The sequence below is a fragment of the Etheostoma spectabile genome, chromosome 24, assembly GCF_008692095.1.
Source record: "Etheostoma spectabile isolate EspeVRDwgs_2016 chromosome 24, UIUC_Espe_1.0, whole genome shotgun sequence".
NCBI lineage: Eukaryota > Metazoa > Chordata > Actinopteri > Perciformes > Percidae > Etheostoma > Etheostoma spectabile.
The window spans coordinates 351474-358816 of record NC_045756.1 but is presented as its reverse complement, the minus strand read 5'-3'; the positions used below and the strand labels follow the sequence as shown (position 1 = coordinate 358816).

At 47.4% G+C, this 7343-nt stretch overlaps 1 protein-coding gene across 6 annotated transcripts in view; it reads right to left on the bottom strand.

The window, feature by feature from the left end:
• LOC116673931 (protein Shroom2) overlaps window positions 1-4605 on the bottom strand; it is a 22667-nt gene extending 18062 nt beyond the window's left edge. For 2 of the 6 annotated variants that reach the window (XM_032506312.1, XM_032506313.1), the window contains exon 1: window positions 2311-2736. The gene's annotated coding sequence lies outside the window, so the exon portion shown is untranslated. Of the gene's footprint in view, window positions 1-2310; window positions 2740-4461 lie in introns of those variants that run through there. The other 4 variants (XM_032506314.1, XM_032506316.1, XM_032506315.1 and 1 more) reach the window with 3 other exon arrangements.
• Window positions 4606-7343: the final 2738 nt, after the last annotated feature.

Sequence of the window (7343 nt, the reverse complement as noted above, 5' to 3'; positions counted from 1 at the left end):
TTATTTTATTTCTGGAAATCAACTTGCGACCCCCCCCCTCTCTGGCTCGCGACACCCCCTGTGGGTCCCGACCCCCACTTTGGGAATCACTGTCTTAAAAGGACTAAGGAACCCCAACACTAGCACCAAACCTGCATCCCCTAGACCCAAAGTGATGCAAACAGTAGGCGATGTGCAGTGAGCTTACACAAAGAAAACCCCAAACTATCTGAGCCAGATGGTAAGTCACCAGGTTTTCTTACCATGTTGTCGCTGCATTTCACTTCACTTCTTTGAGAGACCCCAAAGCAAGACCCTTTGCATACTGGAAGTCCCCTTATTGAGTCTTATAAGTCTTACAGGCTGAAGGATTATTACAGCAGAGGCAGATTATTTCAACTGTGTTATGAACTAAGTTAAAAGGACAAAATAAGATAGAGATTTTCAGAGATTTGCATGGCTTTTTAGTTATGTCTTTCCAAGCCACCTCGGGATCTGTCGAGACCTTTTTGAATATGTTGATTATAGATGGATAATCAGTTTGTGATGATATAACCGTGACGAGAAGGAATTCCTCACATTTGAGAAGCCAGAATCTAAGAAAGTGTGGCACTTCTGCGTCATAACTCACTTAATCTGTCACAATATCCGCAGATGTATTTTACTGTAAATACAGATAATACGTCATGATGTGCAGTGTAATGTTTGGAGGAAGCTCAAACAGCGAGCAGCACCCGCGGGGGGGGGGGGGGGGGGGGGGGGGATCTGGCCCCGCTGAGCTCTGAACACCACCACACAATAGAAAGTGCCAGCGTCATCACAGCTGGGCTTATCGGTGTGTCACTGCCTGCACCGGCAACAACACAACATAAAAAGAGGGGGAGAACGACATGTACCGGAGGAGAAAGGACAAACTCTGACAAAATGCAAACGTGACGATAAGCTACAGCTCTGTTCTCCCAAAATGACACTGATGTCCAGCCCAAAACATCATTTATACAGATTACACTCTGCAAAAACTAGAGCTGCAACTAACAAGTAATCCCTTGGTTGATTAAAGAAGGACAGAAAACAGTGGAAATGATTGGCCCAGCTGTTAATAAGATGACAGCACAGCCTAAAATAATTCAAATACCATGGTTGTTAAGGTTTGGGCTTTTTCAACTCTGTCAAGAAAACAATTCAATTCAATTCCAGATTGATTGATTTTCTTTTGCATTATGTAGCATTGAGGAGTAAAACAGGACAAAAAGTGTGGAAATATGTTGTCATATTGATTATTTAGGCCAAACATCAGCCTTTAAAATCATATTTTAGTCAAACAATGGCGGTGACTTGCTAAATGTTTCAGATTTCTTGTGCATAAATGTCAGGTCCTGGGGTTTTTTGGGGTAAAGATGAGATCTTAGAGCAGAATCTAAGATCTAAGATTCTGGACTAAGACCAAAAATATTATATCCATGAATGACTTATGGATTGAATGTTTTTTATTGCTCATTAAAGTAAGAGGAAAGGCTCATTCTTGTTTCCTGGAAGGGATTTTGACGAAGGATTACTCGAAAACTACCCAGTAAAAATGGTTCAAAGTACATTTTGGATGTAGTTTGAGAAATCCAAATATTTAATGTTAATGAACTGAATGAATTCATGATAGGAAAGGCTTTTATCGCACCCCACCGTCAGATGGAAAAGCTTATTTTTGGTTTCAGGAAGGGATTTTGACTAAGAAAGGGGTGTGAGCCTTATAGTGACAACATTTAAAACTGATTACTTTCTCATGCATTTATTTAAAAAGGAAGAAACGTTGGCGAGTATTTATTTTATTGTGACTCAGAGTGCATTTTGATGCAGATTTGGATCCAGATGCACAGTAAAAATGTCCTAAGATCAGGACATTTAACAAGTATTCTCTATATGCTTTCTAGTCAGTAATAAAAGGATTATATTTCCTGTAAAATGCTGCTGATAAATACATATTTTGTTGAGTACAAGGTCGTATAACATCACTTTTGTTGCTCTTTGATCCTTATGTGAATAAATGCTTTATATCTCTGCTCTTTCTTTTATACCTCAGGCTATTAGACAGCACAAAAAGCACTTTAAACGTACATTTCTATAAGTTTTTTAATTTTATTTTTATTTTTTATTGTATTTATGCATACTATTGTAGTGTATATGTGGTTTTGTATTTATTCTCTAGTTTTTATGGGTAAGATGGCGAGTGTGAGCACTGTAGTTTCCATTTTTATGGATGAAATGAACCTGACTTGATATCTTGATGTGTCTGAGAGGGACAACAGGTGTTAGACCCGTACAGAGATCTGGTCTTACCTGCACTAGCGCTGCCATCCGTCCATTTTACAAACTTTAGATGAATCCTCAGGACTTTAGGAGTTTGTCAGGTTTAATTTCTAAGCGCACAGCTGGTGGTTTTGGGGAGGAGGGTAGGTGCGCGTCAACGTTTACGCATCATCCAGACGGAGAGAACCGGCCGCGGTCTCAACCTGAGTCTCCCTTTCCCGATCGAGTCCCGACTGACGGGAAAGGAGGAGATGGAACTGAAGTAGTACAGAAAAAGAGAGGTGGAGGGAAAGAGGAAGCACCTGGTAGTGTAAATCTTCTCTGTTATCTTCTAAAAACCGAGCAGGTCCAGAGAGAGGGAGGGAAGACCAGCAGACGGGAGCGCCCACTCTGATCCTGCTGGACTGGGCAAAACCCCCGAAAACAATGGGCTCTGCTGATACGGCCTATCCCATTAAGCGGTGTCGACTCACCTAGGCAACAAGGACCGTACCACTACCTCTGCAAACGGGGGGAGGGGGGGGGGGCCCCGCACTGAGGCGGGGCTGAGCGACTCCACAAGCTCTTGTTGGAGCGAGTTTCTGACTGTCCCCTCTGGATAAGAGCCTGTCTGTAAACAGATCGAGTTTCTTCAGGTTGGTGAGACACCACCGACGGACCACCTCCCCCCCCCCCCCCCCCCCCCACCCTGTTGACTTAACCCACTCTGCAAAGCTGAGCCCACGCCTGTGGCTTTGCAGCTAGTAATTGGATTCAGGCTTTAAGACTCTGTTGCCATTTGCAAGTGAGCATATAGTTCTGACAGGACAGGACACATGTAGTAAAAAGTATTATATATTCAAATAAATTAACAATCAACTTCCTGTTATCAGAGTGGAGGCTCAATGGTCTGTTCCAGTTACTGTCTTTCTATCATGTTGGATTTGAAGCGTTGACATTAGTTAATTATTCTGTAATAGCATTTGAAACGTCTCCGTTTCCCTGTTCTGGACCAGAATTAAAAAGAAGGATGTGTGGGTTTGAACAACCTTAGTTTGCTACAGAGTAGAGTTGTTTTATTAAAACATTATTTAGAAATTATCTCACATAACTGTAATCTGATTTTACCTATAGTGATATCTTTTTCCCTGATGTAATACAGATAAGTCCGAGTCCAAATACTAGCGAGTCCGAGACAAGTCCGACACCATAGAAAAACGGTCTTGAGTCCGGACTCGAGTCCAAGACCGGACTCGAGTCCCACAGCCCTGGTTGACGGAAATCAAAAGGTGCCCGACTGCCTGCTGACTGAAGCGGTCTTGCTTAATACTGGACCAGTTTCACAGACTGATTTTCCCCATCAGTCACTTAGACCCAGAAACCCGGGAAAGTAGGGTCCAGGTAGAAAAATACCAAAGTATTCCTTTAAATTAACAAGTCTCATGGAGACTCAGGACCTGCAGGCTGAACGGGGCCAAAGGTCACGACCCTTCCTGACCCCCAGGCAGAGAGAGAGGCTGCTGGTTTGGAGCTGCGGAGGTTTGGTGGATCAGGGTCAGACCAGCTGACCGAGGGGACCCCTTTCTGTCTCATTTAGGAGTCATTATCTGCACCCTGCTCGAATGCCTCCACAATACCCGCTGTTGTTTCACCCTCAGGGGCAAACCACCAGCCGGAGGCCCAAGTGTAAGGCCGTCAGACTAGGTCCCCCCCCCCCCCCCCCCCCCCCCCCCCCCCCCCCAATAACGGCTAATGAAGAAACATCTTAGGATTTTTAGGACATAAGGATGTTTATGAGCAGAATTGACCTATTTCTATATTTAATTTCCAGCTTCTGAGTCAGCTGACGTCCTCTCTCTCTCTGCTCATTGGCTGCAGGGCACCAAAACTTCATCTTATGTCAGGGAACTGGGGCTTTGACCTCCGACCTCCTCGTGGCTTCTGGGTTCTAGCTAATCCAAAACACCTACTGACCCAAAACCAGCAATGAACAGGACCCGGTACCACACCTCAGGGTGGAGGTGTGGTACTAGTAGACGGTTTCAATCAAGTACTATATTTACTAAGGTGAGATTTATAACCTTGTTTCTTTGCTAAATGACAAAAAGAAAAAGTTACATTTCTCAAACTAAGGGATTCAAAATAAAAGAGTTTTTTGTGGTGCACCCGAGTCCAGATGTGTGTTCTGTAGGGTACTTGTACCTTCGGACACCAGGGTCAGGGTCTTGTGAGAGCCCTTACAGACAGATGGCCTCCTGCCGGGAGCCGCTGAGGGGAACGGCGTTCACGCTACATCATCGTCACCGGCCTGGAGACGCACCGCGCCGCCCACGCTGCCTCCTCCACACAACACACACACACACCACACACCCACACACACACACCCAACACACCACACACACACACACACACCCACACACCACCCCCCAACACCACACACCACCCCACACACACACCCCACCACAGGTTAAACTGGACAATATTATCTGTTTTGTGCAAAACACTGGCCTGAAATGTGGTGCAATACTCTGCTACTGCTATAGTATTATTATTATTATTATTATTATTATTATTTTTCACCATTGCAACTCCTTAATTATGTTAATTATGTAAATAATGTATCATAATATCCCTTTAACCCTCCTGTTGTCCTCGGGGTCAAATTGACACGTTTACAAAAATAATTATTTTGGGGCTTTTCCACCGTCATTTTATCAGAATTCAACAAAAACAATTATTTTTTGAAACGCTGAACAAAATCGGAAAAATCGCCAAAAGGTGACAAAAACTTGTTAAAAAGAAATGATAAAAAAAATTGGTAAATGTGAGAAAAAGAAAACTTGTTAAAAAAAAACTACAAAAACATAATAAAAGTGACAAAAAAATTGGTGATAATTTAGGATGTTATTAAACTATTATACTTATACCCAGGCAACCTGAGAGCTCTGATTAAATATTAAATCCTGCAGCAGCTGTAACCTGAGGTTCAATAGATGGTGGTGCACTGCTCCATGTAGGCACTCCCACTGCCAGGGTCATGGGTCCCAGTCCCAAGCACTACCACTGCCAGGGTCATGGGTCCCAGTCCCAAGCACTACCACTGCCAGGGTCATGGGTCCCAGTCCCAAGCACTACCACGCGCCAGGGGTATGGGTCCCTACGCTTGGGGCACGAGCAACTACCACTGCAGGGGCATTTATGGCCCTGTTTCCCCCCGAGCACGGTCCAGGATGGGTCCCCAGTCCCGACACTAAATACCATGAAAGGTCCAACACACAACTGCACAGGGTTATGGGTCCCAGTCCCAAGCACTACCACTGCCAGGGTAGCGGTCCCGTCCAGCATACCACTTGCAGGTTATGGGTCCCAGTCCCAAGCACTACCACTGCCAGGGTTATGGGTCCCAGTCCCAAGCACTACCACTGCCAGGGTCATGGGTCCCAGTCCCGAGCACTACCACTGCCAGGGTTATGGGTCCCAGTCCCAAGCACTACCACTGCCAGGGTTATGGGTCCCAGTCCCAAGCACTACCACTGCAAGAGTCAGTCAGTCAGCCCACGCGTTACGCCATCGTTGGTTCCCACCGAACCACTAAACATACCCTCGCCAGGGTCTGATGGTACGCAGTCCCAGCATAACCACTGCAGGCTACATGGGGTCCCCTAGTCCCGAAGCACTCACTTACCACTAGCCAGGGTCAGAGGTCCCAGATGCTCCAGCAGCACATACCACTGCCAGGAGGTCATGGGTCCCTAGTCCCTAAGCATACCACTCGTGCCACGGGTCATGGGTCCCCACGCCCAGCAACTACCATAGCCCAGGGTAGGGTCCCACGTCCGCACACGCACTACCATGCCGCGGGCTACAGGGTCCCTAGGGTCACGACTTCCCAAGAGTCTCAGGTTAACTGGGTACCCGCAGACCATAGCCAGAAGGGTCATGGGCAGCCAGTAGTCGCACTACACCGTCAGGGTCACTGAGTCCCAGGTCCAGCACACTACCACTCGTAGGGTCAATGGGTACTCCCGCTCCGGCACTACAACAAGTGCCAGGTAACGTGAAGGTCCCAGTCCACAAGCACTACCACTGCCAGAGGGGTTATGGAGTCCCAGTCCCAGCCACCCATCGCCAGTGGTTCTGGGTCCAGTCCCAAGCACTACCACTGCAGGGTCATGGGTCCCAGTCCCAAGCACTACCACTGCAGGGGTTATGTGTCACCATCCCAAGCAATCAACCACTGCACTGCCAGGGTTTATGGGGTACCTCAGTCCAAAGCAAACGCACTGAGCAGTCCACATGCCCAGACGTCACATGCAGGGTCCATTCCAGTCCAACAAGCATATCCACATTGGATAGTGGCACAGGGTTCACAAGGGATCCCATCGTCTGACACTACCAACGCTAGGGGTTTGGGTACCAGTCCCCGCTCACTTACCACTCTCATGGTTAGGTACCCAGTCCCAGCTACTAAACACAAAAACTGCCAGGTTTATGGGTCCCAGTACCCACTGCATACCACTCGACCAGGTTAGTGGTCCCAGCCCCGAGCACTACCACTGCCACGGGGTATATGGTATCACGAGCACGACTCACGCATGTATGCCGAAGCACTAACTGCTCAGGGCTATGGGTCCCAGTGCCCTAGACACTATCCAACCGGCACAGGGGTTTATGGGGTCACCAGTCCAAGCACTACTGCAGGGTCATGGTTCCCACCGACCCATAGCCACTACCAAGACAGGGTTATGGGTCCCTCATGTTCCAGCACTACACACTGCCAGGAGTCATGGGTACACAAATCCCAAGCACTACCAAGGCCAGGTCTATAGGGTCCACAGTACGCCCAAGCATCCACTGCCAGTATGAGGACCCTCCAAGCCACTCCCGCACAGTAAATGCGGGTCACAGTCCCAAGCACTACCACTGCCATTGATCATGGTCCCCATTCCCGAGCATCTCCCCACATAGGTCAATACCATAGGTTATTTGGTCTCCATCCAAGCACACTACCACTAACTGGGCGCCCAAGAGGGTTATGGTTCGCACCAGTAACCCAAGTCACTACACCAACACTGTCAAGCGGG